The sequence below is a fragment of the Anser brachyrhynchus genome (assembly GCF_964034855.1).
Source record: "Anser brachyrhynchus genome assembly, chromosome: 1".
Classification (NCBI taxonomy): domain Eukaryota; kingdom Metazoa; phylum Chordata; class Aves; order Anseriformes; family Anatidae; genus Anser; species Anser brachyrhynchus.
In genome coordinates, this window is record NC_137694.1 from 77,796,054 (window position 1) to 77,816,564 (window position 20,511).

The window sequence follows — 20,511 nt, forward strand, 5'->3', positions numbered from 1 at the left end:
CCACTGGGGATGCACTGCAGTGAGTCCAGAGAGTGCACTGGCACCACTGGGGATGCACTGCAGTGAGTCCAGAGAGTGCACTGGCACCACTGGGGATGCACTACAGTGAGTCCAGAGAGTGCACTGGCACCACTGGGGATGCAGTGCAGTGAGTCCAGAGAGTGCACTGGCAGCACTTGGGATGCAGTGCAGTGAGTCCAGTGAGTGTACTGGCACCACTGGGGATGCACTGCAGTGAGCCCAGAGAGTGCACTGGCACCACTGGTGATGCAGTGAAGTGAGTCCAGAGAGTGCACTGGCACCACTGGGGATGCAGTGCAGTGAGTCCAGAGAGTGCACTGGCACCACTGGGGATGCAGTGCAGTCAGTCCACAGAGTGCACTGGCACCACTGGGGCTGCAGTGCAGTGAGTCCAGAGAGTGCACTGGCACCACTGGGGATGCACTGCAGTGAGTCCAGAGAGTGCACTGGAACCACTGGGGATGCACTACAGTGAGTCCAGAGATTGAACTGGCACCACTGGGGATGCAGTGCACTGAGTCCAGAGAGTGCACTGGCACCACTGGGGATGCACTGCATTGAGTCCAGAGAGTGCCCTGGTACCACTGGGGATGCACTTAAGTGAGTCCAGAGAGTGCACTGACACCACTGGGGATACAGTGCAGTGAGTCCAGAGAGTGCACTGGCACCACTGGGGATGCACTGCAGTGAGTCCAGCGAGTACACTGTCACCACTGGGGATGCAGTGTAGTGAGTCCAGAGAGTGCACTGGCACCACTGGGTCTGCAGTGCAGTGAGTCCAGAGAGTGCACTGGCACCACTGGGGATGTGTCCAGTGAGTCCAGTGAGTGCACTGGCACCACTGGGGATGCAGTGCAGTGACTGCAGAGAGTACACTGGCACCAACGGGGATTCACTGCAGTGAGTCCAGAGAGTGCACTGGCACCACCTGTGATGCAGTACAGTGAGTCCAGTGAGTGCACTGGCACCACTGGGGATGCAGTGCTGTGACTATAGAGAGCGCACTGGCACCTCTGGGCATGCAGTGCAGTCAGTCCAGTGAGTGCACTGGCACCACTGGGGGTGCAGTACAGTGAGTCCAGAGAGTGCACTGGCACCACTGGGGATGCCCTGCAGTGAGTCCAGAGAGTGCACTGGCACCACTGGGGATGCAGTGCAGTGAGTCCAGAGAGTGCACTGGCACCACTGGGGATGCACTGCAGTGAGTCCAGAGAGTGCACTGGCACCACTGGGGATGCAGTACAGTGAGTGCACAGAGTGCACTGTCACCACTGGGGATGCAGTACAGTGAGTCCACAGAGTGCACTGGCACCAGTGGGGATGCAGTACAGTGAGTCCAGAGAGTGCACTGGCACCACTGGGGATGCAGTGCAGTGAGTCCAGAGAGTGCACTGGCACCACTGGGGATGCACTTCAGTGACTCCAGAGAGTGCACTGGCACCACAGGGGATGCAGTGCAGTGAGTCCAAAGACTTCACTGGCACCACTGGGGATGCAGTGCAGTGAGTCCAGAGAGTGCACTGGCACAACTGGGGATGCAGTGAAGTGAGTGCAGAGAGTGCACTGGCACCACTGGGGATGCACTGCAGTGAGTCCAGAGAGTGCACTGGCACCACTGGGGATGCACTACAGTGAGTCCAGAGAGTGCACTGGCACCACTGGGGATGCAGTGCAGTGAGTCCAGAGAGTGCACTGGCACCACTGGGGATGCACTGCAGTGAGTCCAGTGAGTGTACTGGCACCACTGGGGATGCACTGCAGTGAGCCCAGAGAGTGCACTGGCACCACTGGTGATGCAGTGAAGTGAGTCCAGAGAGTGCACTGGCACCACTGGGGATGCAGTGCAGTGAGTCCAGAGAGTGCACTGGCACCACTGGGGATGCAGTGCAGTGAGTCCACAGAGTGCACTGCCACCACTGCGGATGCACTGCAGTGAGTCCAGAGAGTGCACTGGCACCACTGGCGATGCACTGCAGTGAGTCCAGAGAGTGCACTAGCACCAGTGGGGATGCAATGCAGTGAGTCCAGAGAGTGCACTGGCATCATAGGAGATGCAGTGCAGTGAATCCAGAGAGTTCACTGGCAACATTAGGGATGCACTGCAGTGAGTCCAGAGAGTGCACTGGAACCACTGGGGATGCACTGCAGTGAGTCCAGAGAGTGCACTGGCACCACTGGGGATGCAGTGCAGTGAGTCCAGAGAGTGCACTGTCACCACTGGGGATGCAGTGCAGTGAGTCCAGAGAGTGCACTGGCATCATAGGAGATGCAGTGCAGTGAATCCAGAGAGTGCACTGGCAACATTACGGATGCATTGCATTGAGTCCAGAGAGTGCACTGGCACCACTGGGGATGCAATGCAGTGAGTCCAGAGAGTGCACTGGCACCACTGGGGATGCAGTGCAGTGAGTCCAGAGAGTGCACTGGCACCACTGGAGATGCAGTGCAGTGAGTCCAAAGAGTGCACTGGCACCACAGGGGATGCACTGCAGTGAGTTCAGAGAGTGCACTGGCACCACTGGGGATGCAGTGCAGTGAGTCTAGAGAGTGCACTGGCATCATAGGAGATGCAGTGCAGTGAATCCAGAGAGTGCACTGGCAACATTAGGGATGCATTGCATTGAGTCCAGAGAGTGCACGGGCACCACTGGTGATGCACTGCAGTGAGTCCAGAGAGTGCACTGGCACCACTGGGGATGCATTTCAGTGAGTCCAGAGAGTGCACTGACACCACTTGGGATGCAGTGCAGTGAGTCCAGAGAGTGCACTGGCACCACTGCGGATGCACTGCAGTGAGTCCAGACAGTGCACTGGCACCACTGGGGATGCAGTGAAGTGAGTCCAGAGAGTGCACTGGCATCATAGGAGATGCAGTGCAGTGAATCCAGAGAGTGCACTGGCAACATTAGGGATGCATTGCATTGAGTCCAGAGAGTGCACTGGCACCACTGGGGATGCACTGCAGTGAGTCCAGAGAGTGCACTGGCACCACTTGGGATGCAGTGCAGTGAGTCCAGAGAGTGCACTGGCACCACTGGGGATGCAGCGCAGTGAGTCCAGAGAGTGCACTGGCACCACTTGGGATGCAGTGCAGTGAGTCCACAGAGTGCACTGGCACCACTGGGGATGCACTGCAGTGAGTCCAGAGAGTGCACTGGCATCACAGGGGATGCAGTGCAGTGAGTCCAGAGAGTGCACTGGCACCACTGGGGTTGCACTGCAGTGAGTCCAGAGAGTGCACTGGCACAACTGGGGATGCACTGCAGTGAGTCCAGAGAGTGCACTGGCACCACTGGGGATGCAGTGCAGTGAGTCCAGAGAGTGCACTGGCACCACTGGGGATGCACTGTAGTGAGTCCAGAGAGTGCAATGAATGCAGTGCAATGAATGAGAGTGCGTCTGAATGCAAGTCAGACGCTTTAATTAAGGTAAAGCCTCCCTAGACAGATGGGCTTCGATCCCTCAAAACTCTAGTTAACAGCTAAATGCCTAAACCAATTGGCTTCTGCCTACAAAGACCCTGACGGTCCCTAGTGCGCATCGATGAGCTTGCAACTCAACATGAATTTCACTACAGAGCCGATAAGAAGAGGAATTAAACCTCTGTAAAAAGGACTACAGCCTAACGCTTCAACACTCAGCCATCTTACCCGTGACCTTCATCAACCGATGACTATTTTCCACTAACCATAAGGATATTGGCACCCTGTACCTCATCTTCGGGGCATGAGCAGGAATAGTCGGCACCGCACTCAGCCTATTAATCCGCGCAGAACTAGGACAACCAGGAACTCTCCTAGGCGACGACCAAATTTACAATGTAATCGTTACCGCTCACGCCTTTGTAATAATCTTCTTTATAGTCATACCCATCATGATCGGAGGATTCGGCAACTGATTAGTCCCCCTCATAATCGGTGCCCCCGACATAGCATTCCCGCGAATAAACAACATAAGCTTTTGACTCCTCCCCCCATCATTCCTCCTCCTACTAGCCTCATCCACTGTAGAAGCTGGCGCCGGCACAGGCTGAACTGTCTACCCTCCCCTAGCAGGTAACCTTGCCCACGCCGGAGCTTCAGTAGACCTGGCTATCTTCTCACTCCACTTAGCCGGTATCTCCTCCATCCTTGGGGCCATCAACTTTATCACCACAGCCATCAACATAAAACCCCCCGCACTCTCACAATACCAAACCCCACTATTTGTCTGATCCGTACTAATTACCGCCATCCTACTCCTTCTATCACTCCCCGTACTCGCCGCCGGTATTACAATATTACTAACTGATCGAAACCTAAACACCACATTCTTCGACCCCGCTGGAGGAGGAGACCCAATCCTGTACCAACACCTATTCTGATTCTTCGGACACCCAGAAGTCTATATTCTGATCCTACCGGGGTTCGGAATCATCTCACACGTAGTCACGTACTACTCAGGCAAAAAGGAGCCCTTCGGCTACATGGGAATAGTCTGAGCCATACTATCCATCGGCTTCCTAGGATTCATCGTCTGAGCTCACCACATGTTTACAGTAGGAATAGACGTTGATACCCGAGCCTACTTTACATCAGCCACTATAATCATTGCCATCCCTACCGGAATCAAAGTATTTAGCTGACTAGCCACCCTGCACGGAGGAACAATCAAATGAGACCCCCCCAATACTATGAGCTCTAGGATTTATCTTCCTATTTACCATCGGAGGATTAACAGGAATCGTTCTTGCAAACTCTTCCCTAGACATCGCCCTGCACGACACGTACTACGTAGTTGCCCACTTCCACTACGTCCTATCCATAGGCGCCGTCTTTGCCATTCTAGCAGGATTTACTCACTGATTCCCACTACTCACTGCGTTTACCCTACACCAAACATGAGCAAAAGCCCACTTCGGGGTAATATTTACAGCAGTAAACCTAACGTTCTTCCCCCAGCACTTCCTAGGCCTAGCAGGAATACCCCGACGATACTCGGACTATCCCGACGCCTACACACTATGAAACACCATTTCCTCCATCGGCTCCCTAATCTCAATAGTAGCCGTAATCATACTAATATTCATCATCTGAGAAGCCTTTTCGGCCAAACGAAAAGTCCTACAACCAGAACTAACTACCACAAACGTTGAATGAATCCACGGCTGCCCTCCCCCATACCATACTTTCGAGGAACCGGCCTTCGTCCAAGTACAAGAAAGGAAGGAATCGAACCCTCACATGCTGGTTTCAAGCCAACTGCATTAACCGCTCATGCTTCTTTCTTATGAGACGTTAGTAAACCAATTACATAGCCTTGTCAAGACTAAATCACAGGTAAAAATCCTGTACATCTCATGTGGCCAACCACTCCCAACTAGGATTCCAAGACGCCTCATCACCCATCATAGAAGAACTCGTTGAATTCCACGACCACGCCCTAATCGTTGCCCTAGCTATCTGCAGCCTAGTTCTCTACCTTTTAGCCCACATACTAACAGAAAAACTCTCGTCCAATGCTGTAGACGCCCAAGAAGTAGAGCTGATCTGGACAATCCTACCTGCTATCGTCCTGGTACTCCTCGCCCTCCCATCCCTACAAATCCTCTACATAATGGACGAAATCGATGAACCAGACCTCACCCTAAAAGCCATCGGCCACCAATGATACTGAAGCTACGAATACACAGACTTCAAAGACCTATCCTTCGACTCCTACATAGTGCCCACCCCAGACTTACCCAACGGCCACTTCCGACTGCTAGAAGTTGACCACCGCGTAGTTATCCCAATAGAATCCCCCATCCGCGTAATCATTACTGCAGGAGACGTACTCCACTCCTGAGCAGTCCCAACGCTCGGAGTTAAAACAGACGCAATCCCAGGCCGACTAAACCAAACTTCATTCATTACCACCCGGCCTGGGATTTTTTATGGACAATGCTCAGAAATTTGCGGGGCTAATCACAGCTACATACCCATTGTAGTAGAATCAACCCCACTCCCACATTTCGAGGCCTGATCGTCCCTTCTATCATCATCCTAATCATTAAGAAGCTATGCAACAGCACTAGCCTTTTAAGCTAGCCAAAGAGGGACTTCCCCCTCCTTAATGATATGCCACAGCTTAACCCCGCACCATGATTTTCAATCATAATTATAACCTGATTAACCCTAGCACTCCTCATCCAACCAAAACTACTAGCCTTCACCACAACCAACCCCCCATCAAATAAGACCTCCCTCACTACCAAACCCACACCATGATCCTGACCATGAACCTAAGCTTCTTTGACCAATTTTCCAGCCCCAATCTATTCGGCATCCCCTTAATCCTACTATCCCTACTCTTCCCAGCCCTACTATTCCCGTCCCCAAACAACCGATGAATCAACAACCGCCTTTCTACTATCCAAACATGACTCCTTCACCTAATCACAAAACAACTAATAGTCCCACTCAACAAAAATGGCCACAAATGAGCCATAATATTTACATCCCTAATAATCATACTTCTTACAATCAACCTTCTAGGCCTCCTTCCATATACATTCACCCCAACCACCCAACTATCTATGAACATAGCCCTAGCCTTCCCACTATGGCTCGCCACACTACTAACAGGCCTACGAAACCAACCATCAGCCTCTTTAGCCCACCTATTACCCGAAGGTACCCCTACACCCCTAATCCCCGCACTAATCCTGATCGAAACAACCAGCCTACTAATCCGCCCCCTAGCCCTCGGAGTCCGCCTTACAGCCAACCTTACAGCAGGACACTTACTCATCCAACTCATCTCTACAGCCTCCATTGCATTAATACCCACCCTTCCTGCAGTATCCATCCTAACAATAATCATCCTACTACTCCTAACCATCCTAGAAGTAGCAGTAGCCATAATCCAGGCCTACGTCTTCGTGCTCCTTCTAAGCCTATACTTACAAGAAAACATCTAATGGCACACCAAGCACACTCATACCACATAGTTGACCCAAGCCCTTGACCAATCTTCGGGGCAGCCGCCGCCCTACTCACAACCTCAGGATTAATCATGTGATTCCACTACAACTCATCCATACTACTAACCCTAGGCCTCATCTCAATACTCCTAGTAATACTCCAATGATGACGAGACATTGTACGAGAAAGCACCTTCCAAGGCCATCACACTCCCACAGTCCAAAAAGGCCTACGATACGGCATAATCCTTTTCATCACATCCGAAGCATTCTTCTTCTTAGGGTTCTTCTGAGCGTTCTTCCACTCGAGCCTGGCCCCAACCCCAGAACTAGGAGGCCAATGACCCCCAACAGGAATTAAACCACTCAACCCGATAGAAGTCCCCCTACTAAACACAGCCATCCTACTAGCCTCAGGCGTTACCGTAACGTGAGCCCATCACAGCATCACAGAAGGAAACCGAAAACACGCCATCCACGCCCTAACCCTAACGATCCTCCTGGGATTCTACTTCACAGCCCTACAAGCAATAGAATACCACGAAGCCCCATTCTCAATCGCCGATAGCGTCTACGGATCTACCTTCTTCGTTGCCACTGGATTCCACGGACTCCACGTAATCATCGGATCCTCCTTCCTGACCGTCTGCCTCTTCCGACTGATCAAGTTCCACTTTACATCAGACCACCACTTCGGATTCGAGGCAGCAGCCTGATACTGACACTTCGTAGACGTCATCTGACTATTCCTCTACATAACCATCTACTGATGAGGATCTTGCTCTTCTAGTATATTAATTACAATTGACTTCCAATCTCTAGAATCTGGTATAAACCCAGAGGAGAGCAATGAACGCACTCATGTTCATATTCGCCCTATCATCAATCCTAAGCGCCGCCCTAACCGCATTAAACTTCTGACTCGCCCAAATAAACCCCGACTCAGAGAAACTCTCACCGTACGAATGTGGATTCGACCCACTTGGATCTGCTCGATTACCATTCTCAGTCCGATTCTTCCTCAGTAGCCATCCTGTTCGTCCTATTCGACCTAGAAATCGCCCTCCTACTCCCCCTGCCATGAGCCGTCCAACTCCAATCCCCCCTAATGACCCTCACCTGAACTGTAGTGATCCTCCTTCTCCTAACACTCGGACTGGCCTACGAGTGAATTCAAGGGGGCCTAGAATGAGCAGAATAACAGAAAGTTAGTCTAACCAAAAAGATAGCTGGTTTCGACCCAGCAGATTACAGCCAACCCTGTAACTTTCTTATGTCGCCCCTACATTTAAGCTTCTACTCAGCCTTCATTTTCAGCGGACTAGGACTAGCCTTCCACCGAACCCACCTAGTATCCGCCCTACTATGCCTTGAAAGCATAATATTATCGATATTCGTAGGCCTATCAATATGATCCATCGAAAACCAAGTCTCCTCATTCACCATGGTACCAATTCTCATGCTAACCTTCTCAGCGTGTGAGGCGGGCACAGGCCTGGCCATCCTAGTAGCCTCCACCCGCACACATGGCTCCGACCATCTACACAACCTAAACCTCCTGCAATGCTAAAAATCATCCTACCCACAATCATACTTCTTCCAACAGCCCTGCTGTCTCCACCAAAATTTCTATGGACTAACACCACCTTATACAGCCTCCTAATCGCTGCCCTAAGCCTACAGTGATTAATCCCAACCTACTACCCCTACAAATTTTTATCCAACTGAACAGGAATTGACCAAATCTCATCCCCCCTCCTAGTACTATCCTGCTGACTACTCCCACTCATAATCATAGCAAGCCAAAACCACCTGCAACAAGAACCCCTACAACGCAAACGAATCTTTATCTCAACCTTAGTCGCAGTCCAGCCATTCATCCTACTAGCCTTTTCCACCACAGAACTAGCACTATTTTACATCTCATTTGAAGCAACCCTCATTCCCACCCTAATCTTAATCACCCGATGGGGGAACCAACCAGAACGCCTAAGCGCTGGCATCTACCTGCTATTCTACACGCTAGTAAGCTCTCTACCCCTGCTAATCACAATCATACACCTATACGTGAAAATTGGCACCCTGCACCTGCCAACCCTACAACTAACCCACCCAACCCTATCCACCTCATGGACAGGAATACTATCAGGTCTAGCACTGCTCATAGCATTCATAGTAAAAGCCCCACTATACGGCCTACACCTCTGACTGCCAAAAGCCCACGTAGAAGCACCCATCGCAGGCTCAATACTCCTCGCCGCCCTACTACTAAAGCTAGGAGGATACGGAATTATACGAGTCACTCTATTTATGGGCCCACTGTCCAACCTCCTGCACTACCCCTTCCTAACCCTGGCCCTATGAGGCGCCCTAATGACTAGCTCAATCTGCCTACGACAGACAGACCTAAAATCACTAATCGCTTATTCATCCGTTAGCCACATAGGCCTAGTTATCGCCGCAGGAATAATCCAAACCCACTGATCATTCTCAGGGGCAATGATCCTAATAATTTCCCATGGACTAACTTCCTCCATACTATTCTGCCTAGCCAACACAAACTATGAACGTACGCACAGCCGAATTCTACTACTCACACGAGGCCTACAACCTCTCCTACCACTCATAGCTACCTGATGATTGCTGGCCAATCTAACAAACATAGCCTTACCCCCAACAACAAACCTCATAGCAGAGCTAACCATTATAATCACCTTATTCAACTGATCTGCCTTCACGATCATCCTAACAGGAATCGCAACCCTACTAACCGCCTCCTACACCTTATTCATACTACTAATGACCCAACGAGGCTCAATCCCCTCCCACATCACATCTATGCAAAACTCAACCACGCGAGAACACCTGCTCATAACACCCCACATTATCCCAATATTCCTCCTAATCCTCAAACCCGAACTGATCTCCGGAATCCCCTCATGCAAGTATAGTTTAAACCAAACATTAGACTGTGATTCTAAGAATAGAAGTTCAAACCTTCTTACCTGCCGAGGGGAGGGTTTAACCAACAAGAGCTGCTAACTCTTACATCTGAGCCTAAAACCTCAGCCCCCTTACTTTTAAAGGATAACAGCAATCCACTGGTCTTAGGAACCACCCATCTTGGTGCAAATCCAAGTAAAAGTAGTGAACCCCACACTACTAATCAACTCCCTCACACTACTCACGCTGACAATCCTCCTAACCCCAATCATCCTGCCATTTCTATTTAAAAACTTTAAAAACACCCCACAAGCCACCACCCGCGCTGTTAAAACCGCATTCCTAATTAGCCTAGCCCCTACAACCGCATTCATCTACTCGGGAGTAGAATCTGTCACCTGCCACTGGGAGTGAAAATTCATTATAAACTTTAAAATCCCCCTGAGCCTAAAAATAGACCAATACTCAATAACATTTCTTCCAATCGCCCTATTTGTAACATGATCAATCCTACAATTCGCCATATGATACATGGCCTCAGAGCCATACGTAACAAAATTTTTCACCTACCTACTGACATTCCTAGTCGCCATACTCCTCCTAACAACCGCAAACAACATATTCCTCCTATTCGTAGGCTGGGAAGGAGTACGAATCATGTCCTTCCTTCTCATCGGCTGATGACAAGGCCGAGCAGATGCCAACACCGCCGCCCTACGAGCCGTAATCTACAACCGAATCGGAGACATCGGACTGATCCTGAGCATAGCATGACTAGCTTCAACATTCAACACCTGAGAGATCCAACAAGCCGTACACCCCCACCAAACCCCAATCCTCCCCCTCATAGGATTAATCCTCGCAGCCGCAGGAAAATCCGCCCAATTTGGACTCCACCCATGACTGCCCGCAGCAATAGAAGGCCCCACCCCAGTATCAGCCCTACTGCACTCCAGTACCATAGTAGTAGCCGGAATCTTCCTGCTCATCCGCATGCACCCCCTGCTAGCCACCAACCAGACAGCCCTAACTGCCTGCCTATGCCTAGGTGCTCTATCAACCCTATTCGCTGCCACATGCGCCCTAACCCAAAATGACATCAAAAAAATCATTGCTTTCTCAACATCCAGCCAACTAGGACTAATAATAGTCACTATCGGACTAAACCTCCCACAACTAGCCTTCCTACACATCTCAACCCATGCCTTCTTTAAAGCCATACTATTCCTATGCTCAGGGTCTATCATCCACAACCTAAACGGAGAACAAGATATCCGAAAGATAGGAGGCCTACAGAAAATACTCCCAGTCACTACTTCCTGCCTAACCATCGGAAACCTGGCGCTGATAGGAACCCCATTCCTAGCCGGATTCTACTCAAAAGACCTCATCATCGAAAGCTTAAACACATCATACCTAAATACTTGAGCCCTACTCCTAACCCTTATAGCCACAGCATTCACCGCAACCTACAGCATCCGCATAACCATCCTAGTCCAAGCTGGACAAACCCGAATCCCCCCAATAGTATCAATAAACGAAAACAACCCACTAATCACCGCCCCCCTAACCCGACTCGCCCTAGGCAGCATTACAGCAGGAATAATCATTACCTCTTTCATCACACCAACCAAACCCCCCCCAATAACCATACCCCTTATCACCAAAACCGCTGCCATCCTCATAACAATCCTAGGAATCATCCTAGCCCTAGAACTATCGAACATAACACACACCCTCACTCACCCCAAACCAAACCCCCTCATAAACTTCTCCTCTGCATTAGGGTACTTCAACCCCCTAGTACACCGATTCTTCTCCAAAAACCTACTAGAAAAGGGACAAAACATTGCCCTACACTTGATCGACCTCTCCTGACTCAAAAAAATAGGGCCAGAGGGCCTTGCTGAACTACAAGTAGCCGCAAGCAAAGCCGCAACCTCAATACACACAGGGCTAATTAAGGCCTACCTAGGATCCTTCGCCCTCTCCATCCTGGTAATAATCCTAATAACACACAGACTCACTAATGGCCCCTAACATCCGCAAATCCCATCCCCTACTAAAAATAATCAACAACTCCCTAATCGACCTACCCGCCCCCTCCAACATCTCTGCCTGATGAAACTTCGGCTCCCTTCTAGCCATCTGCTTAGCCACACAAATCCTAACAGGCCTGCTACTAGCCATACACTACACCGCAGACACTTCACTCGCCTTCTCCTCAGTAGCTCACACATGCCGAGACGTCCAGTACGGATGGCTCATCCGCAACCTCCACGCCAACGGTGCTTCGCTCTTCTTTATCTGCATCTACTTACACATCGGACGAGGCCTCTACTACGGCTCCTACCTATACAAAGAAACCTGAAACACAGGAGTAATCCTCCTACTCACCCTAATAGCAACTGCCTTCGTAGGGTATGTCCTACCATGAGGACAAATGTCAATCTGAGGGGCCACCATAATCACCAACCTATTCTCAGCCATCCCGTACATTGGGCAAACTCTAGTAGAATGAGCCTGAGGAGGATTCTCAGTAGACAATCCAACCTTAACCCGATTCTTCGCCATCCACTTCCTACTGCCCTTCCTAATTGCAGGAATCACCCTAGTCCACCTAACCTTCCTACACGAATCAGGCTCAAATAACCCACTAGGAATCGTATCAGACTGCGACAAAATCCCATTCCACCCATACTTCTCCATTAAAGACAGCTTAGGGCTTACCCTAATAATCACCCCTCTAATAGCACTAGCCCTATTTTCACCGAAACTCCTGGTTCTTGGAATCCTAGTTGGGAGTGGTTGGCCACATGAGATGTACAGGATTTTTACCTGTGATTTAGTCTTGACAAGGCTATGTAATTGGTTTACTAACGTCTCATAAGAAAGAAGCATGAGCGGTTAATGCAGTTGGCTTGAAACCCATCCCCAGTGGTGCCAGTGCACTCTCTGAACTCACTGAAGTGCATCCCCAGTGGTGCGAGTGCACTCTCTGCACTCACTGCACTGCATCCCCAGTGGTGCCAGTGCGCTCTCTGGAGTCACAGCACTGCATCCCCAGTGGTGCCAGTGCACTCTCTGGACTCACTGCACTGCATCCCCAGTGGTGCCAGTGCAATCTCTGGACTCACTGCAGAGCATCCCCAGTGGTGCCAGTGCACTCTCTGGACTCACTGCAGGGCATCCCCAGTGGTGCCAGTGCTCTCTCTGGACTCACTGCACTGCATCCCCAGTGGTGCCAGTGCACTCTCTGGACTCACTGCAGTGCATCCCCAGTGGTGCCAGTGCACTCTCTGGACTCACTGCAGTGCATCCCCAGTGGTGCCAGTGAGCTCTCTGGACTCACTGCACTGCACCCCCAGTGGTGCCAGTGTACTAACAGGATTCACTGCACTGCATCCCCAGTGGTGCTAGTGCACTCTCTGAACTCACTGCAGTGCATCCCCGGTGGTGCCAGTGCACTCTCTGGACTCACTGAAGTGCATTCTCAGTGGTGCCAGTGCACTCTCTGGGCTCACTGCAGTGCATCCCCAGTGGTGCCAGTACACTCACTGGACTCACTGCACTGCATCCCCAGTGGTGCCAGTGCACTCTCTGGACTCACTGCACTGCATCCCCAGTGGTGCCAGTGCACTCTCTGGACTCACTGTACTGCATCACCAGTGGTGCCAGTGCACTCTCTGGACTCACTGCAGTGCATCGCCAGTGGTGCCAGTGCACTCTCTGCACTCACTTCACTGCATCCCCAGTGGTGCCAGTGCACTCTCTGGACTCACTGCAGTGCATCCCCAGTGGTGCCAGTGCACTCTCTGGACTCACTGCACTGCATCCCCATTGGTGCCAGTGCACTCTCTGGAGTCACTGAAGTGCATCCCCAGTGGTGCCAGTGCACTCTCTGGACTCACTGCACTGCATGCCCAGTGGTGCCAGTGCACTCTCTGGACTCACTGTACTGCATCCCCAGTGGTGACAGTGCACTCTCTGGACTCACTGCAGTGCATCCCCAGTGGTGCCAGTGCACGCTCTGGACTCACTCTACTGCAACCCCAGTGGTGACAGTGCACTCTCTGGACTCACTGCAGTGCATCCCCAGTGGTGCCAGTGCACTCTCTGGACTCACTGCACTGCATCCCCATTGGTGCCAGTGCACTCTCTGGAGTCACTGAAGTGCATCCCCAGTGGTGCCAGTGCACTCTCTGGACTCACTGCACTGCATGCCCAGTGGTGCCATTGCACGCTCTGGACTCACTCTACTGCATCCCCAGTGGTGACAGTGCACTCTCTGGACTCACTGCAGTGCATCCCCAGTGGTGCCAGTGCACTCACTGGACTCACTGGACACATACCCAGTGGTGCCAGTGCACTCTCTGGAGTCACTGCACTGCATCCGCAGTGGTGCCAGTGCACTCTCTGGACTCACTGTACTGCATCCCCAGTGGTGCCAGTGAGCTCTCTGGACTCACTGCACTGCATCCCCAGTGGTGCCAGTGCACGCTCTGGACTCACTCTACTGCATCCCCATTGGTGCCAGTGCACTCTCTGGAGTCACTGAAGTGCATCCCCAGTGGTGCCAGTGCACTCTCTGGACTCACTGCACTGCATCCCCATTGGTGCCAGTGCACTCTCTGGAGTCACTGAAGTGCATCCCCAGTGGTGCCAGTGCACTCTCTGGACTCACTGCACTGCATGCCCAGTGGTGCCAGTGCACGCTCTGGACTCACTCTACTGCATCCCCAGTGGTGACAGTGCACTCTCTGGACTCACTGCAGTGCATCCCCAGTGGTGCCAGTGCACTCTCTGGACTCAATGCACTGCATCCCCAGTGGTGCCAGTGCACTCTCTGGACTCACTGCACTGCATCCCCAGTGGTGCCAGTGCAATCTCTGGACTCACTGTAGTGCATCCCCAGTGGTGCCAGTGCACTCTCTGGACACACTGCACTGCATCCCCAGTGGTGCCAGTGCACTCTCTGGACTCACTGCAGTGCATCCCCAGTGGTGCCAGTGCACTCTCTGGACTCACTGCACTGCATCCCCAGTGGTGCCAGTGCACTCTCTGGACTCACAGTACTGCATCCCCAGTGGTGCAAGTGCACTCTCTCGAGTCACTGCACTACATCCCCAGTGGTGCCAGTGCACTCACTGGACTCAATGTACTGCATCATCTGTGGTGCCAGTGCACTCTCTGGACTCACTGCAGTGCATCCCCAGTGGTGCCAGTGCACTCTCTGGACTCACTGAAGTGCATTCTCAGTGGTGCCAGTGCACTCTCTGGACTCACTGCAGTGCATCCCCAGTGGTGCCAGTACACTCTCTGGACTCAATGCACTGCATCCCCAGTGGTGCCAGTGCACCCTCTGGACTCACTGCACTGCATCCCCAGTGGTGCCAGTGCACTCTGTGGACTCACTGAAGTGAATTCTCAGTGGTGCCAGTGCACTCTCTGGACTCACTGCAGTGCATCCCCAGTGGTGCCAGTGCACTCTCTGGACTCACTGAACTGCATCCCCAGTGGTGCCAGTGCACTCTCTGGACTCACTGCACTGCATCCCCAGTGCTGCCAGTGCACTCTCTGGACTCACTGCACTGCATCCCCAGTGGTGCCACTGCACTCTGGACTCTCTGCACTGCTTCCCCAGTGGTGCCAGTGCACTCTCTGGACTCACTGCACTGCACCCCAGAGGTGCCAGTGCACTCACTGGACTCACTGCAGTGCATCCCCACTGGTGCCAGTGCATTCTCTGGACTCACTGCACTGCATCCCCAGTGGTGCCAGTGCACTCTCTGGACTCACTGCACCGCATCCCCAGTGGTGCCAGTGCACTCTCTGGACTCACTGCAGTGCATCCCCAGTGGTGCCAGTGCACTCTCTGGACTCACTGCACTGCATCCCCAGTGGTTCCAGTGCACTCTCTGGACTCACTGCACTGCATCCCCAGTGGTGCTAGTGCACTCTGTGGACTCACTGCACTGCATCCCCAGTGGTGCCAGTGCAATCTCTGGACTCACTGTAGTGCATCCCCAGTGGTGCCAGTGCACTCTCTGGACACACTGCACTGCATCCCCAGTGGTGCCAGTGCACTCTCTGGACTCACTGCAGTGCATCCCCAGTGGTGCCAGTGCACTCTCTGGACTCACTGCACTGCATCCCCAGTGGTGCCAGTGCACTCTCTGGACTCACAGTACTGCATCCCCAGTGGTGCAAGTGCACTCTCTCGAGTCACTGCACTACATCCCCAGTGGTGCCAGTGCACTCACTGGACTCAATGTACTGCATCATCTGTGGTGCCAGTGCACTCTCTGGACTCACTGCAGTGCATCCCCAGTGGTGCCAGTGCACTCTCTGGACTCACTGAAGTGCATTCTCAGTGGTGCCAGTGCACTCTCTGGACTCACTGCAGTGCATCCCCAGTGGTGCCAGTACACTCTCTGGACTCAATGCACTGCATCCCCAGTGGTGCCAGTGCACCCTCTGGACTCACTGCACTGCATCCCCAGTGGTGCCAGTGCACTCTGTGGACTCACTGAAGTGAATTCTCAGTGGTGCCAGTGCACTCTCTGGACTCACTGCAGTGCATCCCCAGTGGTGCCAGTGCACTCTCTGGACTCACTGAACTGCATCCCCAGTGGTGCCAGTGCACTCTCTGGACTCACTGCACTGCATCACCAGTGCTGCCAGTGCACTCTCTGGACTCACTGCACTGCATCCCCAGTGGTGCCACTGCACTCTGGACTCTCTGCACTGCTTCCCCAGTGGTGCCAGTGCACTCTCTGGACTCACTGCACTGCACCCCAGAGGTGCCAGTGCACTCACTGGACTCACTGCAGTGCATCCCCACTGGTGCCAGTGCATTCTCTGGACTCACTGCACTGCATCCCCAGTGGTGCCAGTGCACTCTCTGGACTCACTGCACCGCATCCCCAGTGGTGCCAGTGCACTCTCTGGACTCACTGCAGTGCATCCCCAGTGGTGCCAGTGCACTCTCTGGACTCACTGCACTGCATCCCCAGTGGTTCCAGTGCACTCTCTGGACTCACTGCACTGCATCCCCAGTGGTGCTAGTGCACTCTGTGGACTCACTGTAGTGCATCCCCAGTGGTGCCAGTGCACTCTCTGGACTCACTGAAGTGCATTCTCAGTGGAGCCAGTGCACTCTCTGGACTCACTTCAGTGCATCCCCAGTGGTGCCAGTACACTCACTGGACTGACTGCACTGCATCCCCAGTGGTGCCAGTGCACTCTCTGGACTCACTTCAGTGCATCCCCAGTGGTGCCAGTGCACTCTCTGGAGTCACTGCACTGCATCCCCAGTGGTGCCAGTGCACTCTCTGGACTCACTGCACTGCATCCCCAGTGGTGCCACTGCAGTCTCTGGACTCACTGCAGTGCATCCCCAGTGGTTCCAGTGCACTCTCTGGACTCACTGAAGTGCATTCTCAGTGGTGCCAGTGCACTCTCTGGACTCACTGCAGTGCATCCCCAGTGGTGCCAGTACACTCACTGGACTCACTGCACTGCATCCCCTGTGGTGCCAGTGCACTCACTGGACTCACTAAACTGCATCACCAGTGGTGCCAGGGCACTCTCTGGACTCACTGCACTGCATCCCCAGTGCTGCCAGTGCATTCACTGGACTCACTGTACTGCATCTCCAGTGGTGCCAGTACACTCTCTGGGCTCACTGCAGTGCATCCCCAGTGGTGCCAGTGCACTCTCTGGACTCACTGCACTGCATCCCCAGTGGTGCCAGTGCACTCACTGGATTCACTGCACTGCATCCCCAGTGGTGCTAGTGCACTCTCTGGACTCACTGCAGTGCATCCCCAGTGGTGCCAGTGCACTCTCTGGACTCACTGAAGTGCATTCTCAGTGGTGCCAGTGCACTCTCTGGACTCACTGCAGTGCATCCCCAGTGGTGCCAGTGCACTCTCTGGACTCACTGAACTGCATCCCCAGTGGTGACAGTGCACTCTCTGGACTCACTGCACTGCATCCCCACTGCTGCCAGTGCACTCTCTGGACTCACTGCACTGCATCCCCAGTGGTGCCACTGAACTCTCTGGACTCACTGCACTGCTTCCCCAGTGGTGCCAGTGCACTCTCTGGACTCACTGCACTGCATCCCCAGTGGTGCCAGTGCACTCACTGGACTCACTGCAGTGCATCCCCAGTGGTGCCAGTGCACTCTCTGGACTCACTGCACCGCATCCCCAGTGGTGCCAGTGCACTCTCTGGACTCACTGCAGTGCATCCCCAGTGGTGCCAGTGCACTCTCTGGACTCACTGCACTGCATCCCCAGTGGTTCCAGTCCACTCTCTGGACTCACTGCACTGCATCCCCAGTGGTGCTAGTGCTCTCTGTGGACTCACTGTACTGCACCCCCAGTGGTGCCAGTGCAGTCTCTGGAGTAACTGCAGTGCATCCCCAGTGGTGCCAAAGCACTCTCTGGACTCCCGGCACCGCATCCCCAGTGGTGCCAGTGCACTCTCTGGAGTCACTGCACTGCATCCCCAGTGGTGCCAGTGCACTCTCTGGACTCACTGCAGTGCATAACCAGTGGTGCTAGTGCATTGTGTGGACTCACTGTACTGCATTCCCAGTGGTGCCAGTGCAATCTCTGGACTCACTGCAGTGCATCCCCAGTGGTGCCAGTGCACTCTCTGCACTCACTGCACTGCATCCCCAGTGGTGCCAGTGCACTCTCTGGACTCACTGCACTGCATCCCCAGTGGTGCCAGTGCACTCTCTGGACTCACTGCACTGCATCACCAGTGGTGCCAGTGCACTCTCTGGACTCACTGCACTGAATCCCCATTAGTTCCAGTGCACTCTCTGGACTCACTGCAGTGCAACCCCAGTGGTGCCAGTGCACTCTCTGGACTCACTGCACTGCATACCCACTGCTGCCAGTGCACTCACTGGACTCACTGTACTGCATCACCAGTGGTGCCAGTGCACTCTCTGGACTCACTGCACTGCATCCCCAGTGGTGCCAGTGCACTCTCTGGACTCACTGCACTGCATCCCCAGTGGTGCCAGTGCACTCTCTGGACTCACTGCACTGCATCACCAGTGGTGCCAGTGTACTCACTGGACTCACTGCACGGCATTTCCCAGTGGTGCTAGTGAACTCTCTGGAGTCACTGCAGTGCATCCCCAGTGGTGCCAGTGCACTCTCTGGACTCACTGAAGTGCATTCTCAGTGGTGCCAGTGCACTCTCTGGACTCACTGCAGTGCATCCCCAGTGGTGCCAGTGCCCTCTCTGGACTCACTGCAGTGCATCCCCAGTGGTGCCAAAGCACTCTCTGGACTCCCGGCACCGCATCCCCAGTGGTGCCAGTGCACTCCCTGGAGTAACTGCAGTGCATCCCCAGTGGTGCCAAAGCACCCTCTGGACTCCCGACACCGCATCCCCAGTAGTGCCAGTGCACTCTCTGGAGTAACAGCAGTGCATCCCCAGTGGTGCCAAAGCACTCTCTGGACTCACTGCAGTGCATCCCCAGTGGTGCCAGTGCACTCTCTGGACTCACTGCAGGGCATCCCTAGTGGAGCCAGTGCACTCTCTGGACTCACTTCACTGCATCCCCAGTGGTGCCAGTGCAATCTCTGCACTCACTGCACCGCATCCCCAGTGGTGCCAGTGCACTCTCTGGACTCACTGCAGTGCATCCCCAGTGGTGCCAGTGCACTCTCTGGACTCACTGCACTGCATCCCCAGTGGTTCCAGTCCACTCTCTGGACTCACTGCACTGCATCCCCAGTGGTGCTAGTGCTCTCTGTGGACTCACTGTACTGCACCCCCAGTGGTGCCAGTGCAGTCTCTGGAGTAACTGCAGTGCATCCCCAGTGGTGCCAAAGCACTCTCTGGACTCCCGGCACCGCATCCCCAGTGGTGCCAGTGCACTCTCTGGAGTCACTGCACTGCATCCCCAGTGGTGCCAGTGCACTCTCTGGACTCACTGCAGTGCATAACCAGTGGTGCTAGTGCACTGTGTGGACTCACTGTACTGCATTCCCAGTGGTGCCAGTGCAATCTCTGGACTCACTGCAGTGCATCCCCAGTGGTGCCAGTGCACTCTCTGCACTCACTGCACTGCATCCCCAGTGGTGCCAGTGCACTCTCTGGACTCACTGCACTGCATACCCAGTGGTGCCAGTGCACTCTCTGGACTCACTGCACTGCATCACCAGTGGTGCCAGTGCACTCTCTGGACTCACTGCACTGAATCCCCATTAGTTCCAGTGCACTCTCTGGACTCACTGCAGTGCAACCCCAGTGGTGCCAGTGCACTCTCTGGACTCACTGCACTGCATACCCACTGCTGCCAGTGCACTCACTGGACTCACTGTACTGCATCACCAGTGGTGCCAGTGCACTCTCTGGACTCACTGCACTGCATCCCCAGTGGTGCCAGTGCACTCTCTGGACTCACTGCACTGCATCCCCAGTGGTGCCAGTGCACTCTCTGGACTCACTGCACTGCATCCCCAGTGGTGCCAGTGTACTCACTGGACTCACTGCACGGCATTCCCCAGTGGTGCTAGTGAACTCTCTGGAGTCACTGCAGTGCATCCCCAGTGGTGCCAGTGCACTCT

At 53.5% G+C, this 20,511-nt stretch overlaps 1 long non-coding RNA gene across 1 annotated transcript in view; it reads right to left on the reverse strand.

The window, feature by feature from the left end:
- Positions 1–3,604: 3,604 nt before the first annotated feature.
- The window catches only part of LOC308187511, a 113,691-nt gene continuing 96,784 nt past the window's right edge, over positions 3,605–20,511 (reverse strand). Inside the window, exon 2 of the long non-coding RNA XR_013944750.1 lies at positions 3,605–12,683. This is a non-coding gene — a long non-coding RNA (uncharacterized lncRNA). The remainder of the gene's footprint in view (positions 12,684–20,511) is intronic.